Source organism: Myotis yumanensis, unplaced genomic scaffold (assembly GCF_028538775.1).
Source record: "Myotis yumanensis isolate MYYU_CA2020_CCGP unplaced genomic scaffold, mMyoYum1.0.hap1 SCAF_4, whole genome shotgun sequence".
NCBI classification, from domain to species: Eukaryota; Metazoa; Chordata; class Mammalia; order Chiroptera; family Vespertilionidae; genus Myotis; species Myotis yumanensis.
This window is the reverse complement of record NW_027223755.1, coordinates 106,931,611-106,942,478: the sequence shown is the minus strand read 5'-3', so window position 1 is coordinate 106,942,478 and position 10,868 is coordinate 106,931,611. Positions and strand designations below refer to the sequence as shown.

The 10,868-nt window shown below is 48.4% G+C and overlaps 1 pseudogene; it reads left to right on the top strand.

Annotated features, from left to right (window-relative positions):
* Positions 1-825: 825 nt before the first annotated feature.
* LOC139008343 (protein mago nashi homolog) lies at positions 826-1,577 on the top strand (annotated as a pseudogene).
* The last annotated feature ends 9,291 nt before the right edge of the window (positions 1,578-10,868 follow it).

Genomic DNA, 10,868 nt, shown 5'->3' with positions numbered 1-10,868 from the left:
TCAGCTGCCTCCTGCACATCTCCTACTGGGGATGTGCCCGCAACCTAGGTACATGCCCTTGACCGGAATCGAACCCGGGACCTTTCAGTCCACAGGCTGATGCTCTATCCACTGAGCCAAACCGGTTTCGGCAATGCACCTATTTTTCATTAAGATCGGCTGAAACCCACAGCTACCGACAGCTTCCCTCCTCACACACTCTCGTTTAGATGTTTAGAATTCAGAAATATTCTAAACGAGCTGCAGGAGAAATATCTGTGACAAGCAAAAAAATTCTACGACGTCCTAAATGGAATTACAGTGGGCAGAAGAGTGAGAGAAGGAAGCAAGAGTAATGGCCGTTAGTCAATGACAGCTGGGGGCCAGTGAGCAGAAGCCGGCTGCTTTCCTGAGGGTGTGAGGCCCTGACTCAAGCTCCAGGCTTCTGTAGCCACCACCACATGATGAATCTGCCGGAACTTTCATGACGTGTCGCCTATAACCATTCAAGACTAGTAAATATTTCTTCCTTGCGGACTGTGCACTATCCTAGAACTGCCTTCGCCTTTTCCCACCCCCTTATCTGTAGTCTGCGTAAATTCTTTGAAAATAACTTACATCTTCCTTCCCCAAAACGATGTATAAAAGTGCTCATTGAGGGACAAAAGTAGCTATAGCCAGTGATTTCGGCCCGCACTGCTATGGGGGGCGCAAGGGCACATTGGACACAAGTGTTTCGAGTTTGAGTCTCAGCCGGGCAGTTTTTGCTGTTGTCGACTGAATTTTCCCCACTTCCCACAGGAAAGCTTAGCTATGCTAACAACAGCCATTGCAAATAATGATGTCATGCTCAGAAGAGAGGCTTATGTACATAAGAGTGTAATGGAAGAAGTGACGAGAATTATTGCGACAGGAAACTTACAAAAAAGGATGATGATCTGCGGCCTCCCCCTGACAGGGTTGGCTGACGGGAGCTTGAAATGGTAATTGCAGACGAACGCATTTCTTTTACTACATCAAAAATAAGTTATCTTGCCCGGCTGGTGTGGCTCAGTGATCGAGTGTCGACACATGAACCAGGAGGTCACTGTTTGACTCCCGGTCAGGGCACATGCCTGGGTTGCAGGCTCGATCCCCAGTGGGGGCTGTGCAGGAGGCAGCCAACCCATGATTCTCTCTCCTCCTTGATGTTTCTGTCTCCTTTTCTCTCTCTTAAATCACTAAAAACATATTTTTATTTTTTCAAATATATTTTATTGATTTTTTACAGAGAGGAAGGGAGAGGGATAGAGAGTTAGAAACATCGATGAGAGAGAAACATCGATCAGCTGCCTCCTGCACACACCCCACTGGGGATGTGTCTGCAACCCAGGTACATGCCCTTGACCGGAATCAAACCTGGGACCCTTGAGTCTGCAGGCCGATGCTCTATCCACTGAGCCAACCCGGTTAGGGCTAAAAACATATTTTTAAAAGAATAAGTTATCTTATTGATGTAAATCAGTCAAAGGACCCTCGTATTCTGCTAGTTGGTACAGGACCTGAAATGTTTCATTTTCAGTCGCATTGGATTACACTTCAAGATGAAGCCAATCTAAATTCTGAGTGTTTGTAAGCTGTTTCATATTTAATTAAGGGATCGGTAGGTAAGGGAGGGTTTACCTGGCATTTAAATATTGGGATTTTTATGAATATGAAGCAAATAATTTTTTTGTATACGCACTGAAAACGAGAAAATACATAAACAAGCCTAATGGTTATCATCACTTGTGTCCAAGTGGGTTGGGAAGTCCCCACAGGCATTGAATTCTATAAATAAAAGCCACCTTTCATTGAAATGTTGCTCAATAAAACGTATCAAAGCCTGAAAAAAATGCTGGTCAACTGCAGGGCACGCTTGTCTTCTCCACCTGGGCCTCCTGCCCAGGACTCCACGCGCCAGGACCTGCCCTTTTTGGCTAGCAGATGGCTCAATCAGCCCCTTCTCTCAGGAAAGGTTTTGGTCGAGAACGTTTTTGTTTAACGTCTGCTAAGGTATGAGGACTCACGGTCCCACCATGCCCCGAGGGAGGGCCTTACTGCCTCCAACCACTTCTCCTTTTTTTAAAAAAAAAATATATATTTTTTTTTACAGAGAGGAAAGGAGAGGAATAGAGAGCTAGAAACATCGATGAGAGAGAAACATCGATCAGCTGCCTCCACTCTATCCACTGAGCCAAACCGGTTAGGGCATCCAACTGCTTCTCAAACACCTGGCCTCACTCCCATCCTCTCCTGGAACCCCCGCTCCCCGCCAAGGGCTGCACAGGCTCGGCTCCCCCGTCCAGTGTGGGTAGGAGAGCCCCACGGCTAAGAGGCAGAGAGTCTCTCCCAGACCCCCACCCAGGTCTTCCGCTCCGTTTCTAGGAACCAGCCTCCACCTGGCACGGAGCGCATCGCACTGAGCCGAGGTTCTCCGGAAGGAGGGCTGCTCACTGGAGACCGCAGTGCTGCGCCCTGGGCAGCTTCTGGCTCCAGGAGGCCTCAGTGGCTGGGGCCTGTGTTGCGGGAAAGGATGGTGGTGACTGTGCCCGCGGGTCCCTGGAGACCAGGTGGTAAGAGGCAGGGGGTGGGGTGTCTGCCACAGTGAGATGGAAGGAGGAGCTGTTATTCTTCCTGCCACAAGGGGGAGCGCCAGTGCGAAGGTCTCGATCGTACCAATTAATTAGCTTCTACTACGGATTATTGTCAATATGACCTCAGCTTTTATCAATGGCCTTTCAAATACGCCCGTTCAGAGGGTCACTCCGTTTGGTAACAGGGAGTGTGCATGTTAGACCCACTTCACGTTACTTGGAGCAAATTCCAGGAAGTCTTGCTCTTCCAGAGAATGTACATTAACATCAGGACGACATCTAGCCAAGGGATTAGGGTTGGTAAATTTAGCAAATGAAAATACAGATGCCCAATTAAATCCGAATTCCAAAGAAACACAAATAAATTTTCAGTGTAAGTACTCCCCAAATATTTCATGGTACATGGTTATACCAAAAATCTATTTGTTGATTATTGGAAATCCAGATTTAACAAGCATTGTCCATTTTACCTGGCAAACTTACCCGGGGTTAGATGTGCTTTAAAAGTTGTCCCAGCTGAAATGTCTGCAGCCTTGCTCTGTGCTGGCACCTGTGCTGGCCTATGGCCCTGCCCACAGGTCTGCCCAGAAGCGGAATGACTCGGTTTCTGGGCATCCTCTTTCCACAAGGAGATGCAGTACCGTCTCCTGCTCCCTCCCTTCAGCACCTTCAAAAGCTGGGCCAAGAGAAACAATATTTTAAAAAGATAATCTGAGGAATGTCTTTTTTCTAGGCCAGTGATAACCCACCTTTTCCGTGAAAAGGCCAATTCAGGAAAAGGTAACCTGTTACCAAATTTGTAAGAAAGAAAGTATCTTTTTTATCAGGAATGTCATATCAACAACTTTTGTTTCGGCATGCTTCTATTGTTTCTCCAATGGCTAAAGGGTTTCATTATTTTGCCTAAACTTTCAGAAACTACATAGCACGCATGCCCTGGCGTATCTGATGACCAAGGTTTGTGGTCTAGGAAAGCATTTTTGGAGCTGGTTCACTTAGCTTTTCCTTACCTGACCCTGGGATCCACTTAAGTGCAAAATGTGTGTTGTCTCTTTTTGTTCATGTATAAAGACCATACATGGTCATGTAGTGACCACCTCGATCAAGATGTAGAGCTTTTCTGCACTCAGCAAGTTCCTCTGTGCTCTTTTCCAGACAGCACTTCCACCAAAGGCAACCATTATTCCGATCTATCACTAGTTATTAGTTTTGTTTGTTCTTGTGTTTCATATGATTGAAGTCATACAGTATGATATGTGTTCATTGAACATAATTTCTGTGAGATTCATCCATGTTGCACATATCAGTAATTCACCTTTTTCATTGCTGCCTAGTATTCCTTTGTAGGAAAATACCACAATTTATTTGTCAAATTACCTAGCCCTAACCAGTCTGGCTCAGTGGAGAGAGCGTCGGCCTGCGGACAGAAGGCTCCCGGGTCCGATTCCAGTCAAAGCCGTGTATCTTGGTTTCGAGCTCTATCCCCAGTGGGGGGCGTGCAGGAGGCAGCTGATCGGCGTTTCTCTCTCATCCATGTTTCTAACTCTCTATCTCTCTCCCTTCTTCTCTGCAAAATCAATTAAAAATATTTTTTAAAAATTACTTGGGCATTTATGTCATTTGGGGGGTTTGGCTCTTGTGAGTAAAGCTGCTATGGACACAGCTATGCTCATGTGTTTGGGTGCACTCATTTCTCTTGCATCTAATCACAGAAGTATGAATGTGTTACCGGGAGACCCCCGGCGGCTCAGCTGCCTGTCGCTGTGTCCAATAACGAAGGCGGTGTTGAATCACATAAGGCGTTTATTGAGAAGGCCAGCCCGCCAAGAAGACAGGGCGCTTATAAGCATTCAAATCCTGTCTTACAGCAGGTGCAGGGGACGGGGTTATAGAGGGGAAGGCGCTGGGGTGAGGCTGGGAACTGAGTGCAACTACTCACAGCCCTGGGGGTCCGCAGACGTCAGCTATTGTCCTTTGGTCACCAGGGGAGGAGATGATGTGGAGGAGATGATGTGGAGGCGATGATGTTTTGACTCCTGGTGGGTCGGTCTGACCCTGCTTCTCGGTTGTGCTTGCTGGAGTCACAGCTGAGTCACCTCCTCCATCGCTCCCCACAGGCCTTGGAAAGGAAACTTAAGAAAAACCTAACCCCCTATTCATGTATGAGAAACCTAACCCCCTATTCACATAAGTATAAGTGTCCTAAGATTTAAAACAATATGATTATTTTTCAGATTAATGCAGGTGCTCTATCAGGTTATAAGTCCCCCTATCAATTTTGGGTCACAATGTAGGTATATGTTTAGCTTCAGTCAATATTGCTGAACAGCCCAGCCAGAGTGGCTCCGTTGTTGAGCAGCATCCCGTGCACCAAAAGGCTGCTGGCTCCATCCCCCATCAAGGCACATGCCTAGGTTTTAGGAGTATCTGGAAGACAAACAATCAAAACATCCATGTTTCTCTCTCTCTTTCCCCTCCTCCCTCTCCCGTCCTCTCTCTAAGCATGTGCTCAGGTGAGAATTAAAAAAATATAGCCCTAGCCAGTTTGGCTCAGTAAATAGAGCTTCGGCCTGCAGACTGAAGGGTCCTGGGTCAAGTGATGTTGCACCACTTTTCATATGCACATGCCGGATTGTGGGCTCGATCCTCAGTCGGGGGGCGGGGGGGGTGCAGGAGGCAGCCAATCAATGATTCTCTCATTATTGATGTTTCTGTCTCTCTATCCCTTCCTCTCTGAAATCAATAACACACACATACACACACACACACACACACTCACACACACACACTGCCTGGACGGTGTGGCTTAGTGGTTTGAGCATCGACCCCTGAACCAAGAAGTCACCAGTTCAATTCCCAATCAGGGCACATACCTGGGTTGTGGGCTCCATCCCCAGTAGGGGGCGTGCAGGAGGCAGCCAATCCATGTTTCTATCGCTCTATCCCTCTCCTTTCCTCTCTCTCTAAAAATCAATAAAAACATATTTTTAAAAAATATTGCCAAACAATTTTCTACCCACCCTCCCCATCCCACAGCAACACATGAGAATTTCAGGTGTTCCGCATTTTCATCAACATGCAGTGTCGTCAGCTTTCTGAATGTAACCATTCTAGTGGGTATGTGGTGGTATTTCTTGGTGATTTAAATTTCCATTTCTCTCATCCTGGCCAGTGTGGCTCAGTGGGTTGGAGTGTCCTGTACATCGAAAGGTTGTGGGTTTGATTCCTGGTCAGGGAAGTTATGGGTTCAATCCCTTGTCAATGAGAGGCATCCGATCAATGTTTCTCTCTCTCTCTCTCTCTTTCTCTCTCTCTTCCCCTCTGTCTAAAATCAGTAAACATATCCCCTGGTGAAGATTTTTTTTTTAATTCCACTTTTCTCAAGTGATGTTGCACCACTTTTCCTATCCGTATTGGCAATTGGGCAACTTTCTGTGAAAGTCTGTCGTCACTCACCTCCAAAGAAGTTCCCCAGTGACCCAGGCGCGCCTCCTGGGATTCATGGGCTCTGCAGCCCCTTCCTTCATTGACTCTGGGCGGTAGAAGGCGGCAGAAACGGCGCTGTGCCGCTTCAGGCCTGCGCTCAGAAGGCGCGGCAGCTTCTGCTTTGGAGCGCCCTGGAGTCCTGAGCCACCAGTAAGAGGGCTCTTTATTTATTTGTTTACCTACTTACGTATTTACTTATTTATTTCAGGGAGGAAAGGAGATTTCAGGGAGGAAAGGAGGAGAGGGAGAGATAGAAACATCAATGATGAGAACCATTGATTGGCTGCCTCCTGCACGCCCCCTACTGGGGATCCAGCCCGCAACCCCGGGCATGTGCCCTTGATCGGAATCGAACTCTGGACCCTTCTGTCCGCAGGCTGGCGCTCTAGCCACTGAGCAAACCGGCTAGGGCGTTTGAGATTTGGGTGAACGGGACCGAGAGCTCCTCCTTTCCGTCACCCGAGTCCCGCCTTGTCTGTAAGTCCGGGGCGTGGGGAGCCTGCCACCTCCGTGGGAGGGGTCTGCCTCTTCGGTCTCTCCTTGCGCTCCGTGCATGGAGGCCAATGGCAAAGCAACGCCAGGTGGAGTGGCCACACGGAGAGAACCCGTTTTTGGTTTCGGTCAGAGAGAAAGATGTGAAGACAGGAAAGGGTCAGAGCAACGCAATGTTGAGGCATCTGAAGAGGAGGAAAGGGGCCGCGTGCCCAGGAATGAAAGCAGCCTGTGGACGCTGGGAGAGACAAGGAAATGCATTCTCCCTTAGAGCCCCCAGGAAGCAACACGGCCCTAAGGGCCCCGTATGTTAGCCCAGCATGTCAGACTCTCACCCTCAGAATCGTAAGATAATACATCTGTGTTGTTGTTGTTTTTAATATATTTTATTGATTTTTTTACGGAGAAGAAGGGAGAGGGATAGAGAGAAACAACAATGAGAGACAAACATGGATCAGCTGCCTCCTGCACGCCCCCTACTGGGGATGTGCCCGCAACCCAGGTACATGCCCTTGACCGGAATCGAACCTGGGACCTTTCAGTCCACAGGCCGACGCTCTATCCACTGAGCCAAACCGGTTAGGGCTACACTTGTGTTGTTTTAAGCCACTAAGTGTAGGATACTTTGTTGGGTCAGCAATAGAAAAAGAATATATTTCCCCTTCCACTAGCCAGAACCAGCAGAGAACTGTGTCTCCAGGTGCTGTGTCTCATACCCAGAGGCATGCCCCATAAAATTATGTTATTGGCTGTGGTTTGATTGTGGTGTTATTGCCTGGCACTAGGCAGCACCATAAAAACCAGCCTTGTGAAACTGCTGCTTTGCCAGGCTACGTGTGGAAGATTCCATTACACCAAAGTGTCCTCTTTGTGAGTTCCTAGGAGAGAGAGAGACCTGCTCCGGTTTGTCTCTCTGCGTTTCAGTTCGGAAGCTTAGAGCGGTGATTCTTTATATATATATATATAGATAGATATAGATATAGATATAGATATAGATATAGATATAGATATTATTGATTTCAGAGAGGAAGGGAGAAAGAGAGAGATAAAAACATCAATGATGCCCTGACTGGTTTGGCTCAGTGGACAGAGCGTCGGCCTGCGGACTGAAGGGTCCCAGGTTCGGTTCCGGTCAAGGGCATGTGCCTGGGTTGCGGGCACATCCCCAGTGGGGGGCGTGCAGGAGGCAGCTGATCGATGTTTCTGACTCTCTATCCCTCTCCCTTCCTCTCTGTAAAAAATCAATAAAATAAATTAAAACAAAACAAAACATCAATGATGAAAGAGGGTCATTGATTGGCTGTCTCCTGCACACCCCCTACTGGGGATCGAGCCTGCAACCCAAGTATGTGCCCTTGGCCGTAATTGAACCTGGGACCCTTCAGGCCACAGGCCGACACTCTATCCTGAGCCAAACCGGTTAGGGCTAGAGCAGTGATTCTTAAACAAGGTGTCTTAGGGTGGAGGAACGATCAGAATTACCTGGGCAGCTCTGCAAGCTGGCATTGCTCAAAGGTAGAAAAGACAGGGAGCGTGTGTAGTAGGGTGGTTAGAGCAAGGCGTGCATGCCACGAAGACCCTCGCTGCGAACTGCTTGTTCCATCAGTTAGTTCTCAAACATTTCAGTCTCGGGGCCTCCTTATAGTCCTAAAAATTATGAAGGAATCCACCGAGCTTTTGCTTATGTGGGTTATATCTTTCAATATTTACTGCATCTTAAATTAAAACTGAGAAATATTTGCCCTGGCCAGTGTGGCTCAGTTGGTTGAGCGTCCTCCCATGAACTGAAAGGTCGCCAGTTCGATTTCAGTCAGGCACATGCCTGGGTTCCGGGCTCAGTGGGCATGCAGGAGGCAGCCGATCCATGTTTCTTTCTCATTGTTGTTTCTACCTCTCTTTCCCTCTCCCATCCTCTCTCTCTAAAACCAATAAAAACATTTTTTAAGAAAAGAAAAAAAGCCTGGGAGGGGGCAGGAGTGGGATGGAGGGAGTCAACGGGGGAAATGGAGGGGATATTTGTAATACTTTCAACAATAAAGATAATTTTTTAAAAAAAGAAAAAAATGAGAAATACTTAAAATATTTATTAATTTATTTAAAAATAACAAATCTGTTATATGTTAATGGAAACCTGCAGATGTTTCTCATCTCTGCTTCTGCACCCAGCCCTTTGGGATATTATATACCAAGGAGCCTTTGAAAACCTACATGGCACACTTGACATCGTGAAAATAGTTTGGGCTTTGGGCACCCCTTGAAAGGGTCTTGGGGACCCCTCCAGGAGCTCCCAGACTATATTTGAGAACTGCTGCTCTAAGACAATAATTCTTTTTTTTTTATTGCTTAAAGTATTACAAAGAGTATTACATGTCTCCTTTTTTTTTTCTCTCCTTGACCTTCCCCTGGCCTCCCCTACCCCCCAGTGTCTTGTGTCCATTGGTTATGCTTATATGCATGCAGACAAGTCCTTCGGTTGATCTCTTACCCCTCCTCCTCCGCCCCCCTCCCCCCCCCACCCCACCCCCGCCAACCCTCCCCGGCCTTCCCGCTGTAGTTTGACAGTCTGTTCGATGCTGCTCTGCCTCTGTATCTATTTTGTTCATCAGTTTATAATGGTCTTAATTATCCGTAAATGAGTGAGATCATGTGGTATTTTTCTTTCATTGACTGGCTTATTTCATTTAGCATAATGCTCTCCAGTTCCATACATGCTGTGCAAATGGTAAGAATTCCTTCTTTTTTACAGCAGCATAGTATTCCATTGTGTAGATGTACCACAGTTTTCTAATCCATTCATCTGTTGATGTAAGACAATAATTGTTTTCTTTCTTTTTTTTTTCAGAGAGAGAAAGAGACAGAGAGAAACATTGATTTGTTGCTCCACTTATTGAAGCAGGAAGAGACTGGGAACTAAAAACCCACATCTCATTCTCCTCCTACCCTCTAATCGTCTACCAGATCCTTCCGTGTCTGAAACCTACCAGAAGCCAGGCAGTCCGTGATGTGGCCCATAAGGGTCGCTCCCTGGGGGAACAGATCGGCATGGAGGAGGGTGCAGAACAAACATGGAGCTGAGGGCCTGGACGGTGTGGCTCAGTGGTTCAGTGTTGACCCGTGAACCCAAAGGTCACGGGTTGGATTCCAGGCAGGGCACGTGCAGATTGACAACGGCTGCATTCCACTGCAGGCACAGCTGCTGGCTGGCCCTGGCAGCGCTCTCTCTTTCTTGGTTCCAGTAACTTCTCCCTCTCTGTCTCCTCAGGCCGGGCTCTCCATGGCTGCTAGCCCCGGGGTAGCAATCCCTTGCTGGTTTCCGTTAACCCTGCCTACACCTTTGTAAATAGTTCCTTCATTAAACTCTCCTCAATTTCTTTTTGAGATTCCATATCTGTGGTGTTTATTTTTAAAGATTTTTTAAAATCGATTTTTAGTTAGAAAGGGGGAGGGAGAGAGAGAAACATGGATGGGCTGCCTCCTGCATATCCCAACTGGGAATCGAACCGGCAACCTTTCGGTGCACAGGAGGACACCCAGCCGCGCCACACCGGCTAGGGCACCATATGGGTAAGGGGCTTGTAGCGATATAAGCTGAGGGGTTGAGTGACTTCCCCAAGGTCACACAGAGGAAGTGGGAGGACCCCTGAGAGGACGTCTGCCAACACAGAGAAAGGTGGCGTCCTTTGCCGGCCTTGCCCACCTGCCCAGCCCCGTCCCGGAATCTTGGGCCCTGCCCCACCTGCCGGAATCTGTGATCCTTTTGTCGGGATGGGATTGTATTCCCGAGGGCTCCCTTCCCGGACCTGGTAACCAGAGCTGTGTGAGAAGAAAAGCCCAGGCCACTAGGGTAGCCACACCCCAAACAGAGGTGAGGTCTCAGGTGAGTCAAGCCAATGAGGGGCCACCTCTCCTGTCCCAAAGGCCACTGCTCACCTGTAGCCCTGCCTCACCAGCACTGGCCTCCCAGCCCCTGGCTATCCTTTCGTGCCTTTGCCCACAGGGCTCTCCGCTCCTCCCTCCCGCACCCAACAGGTGTCCTGTAACTAGGACATCTGCCTCCCACCCCCGCCCTGGGCCTCCAGAGATGTGAGATGGGACAGGGCTGGGCCTTCAAGCTCCCTACTTCCCCCTTCCAACCCCAGATCCTCTCAGATTCCGAGATGGGCTCTGGCCAGGGAGGGTGGGGCTGCTCCTGAGATCATCAGGAGTCACGGGCGCCGGCCGCCTAGACAGTGACAGAGCTGTGGCAGGCAGCAGACCGTCACCCAGCTCTGTGCCTCCAGTTGACTCAAATGTGCC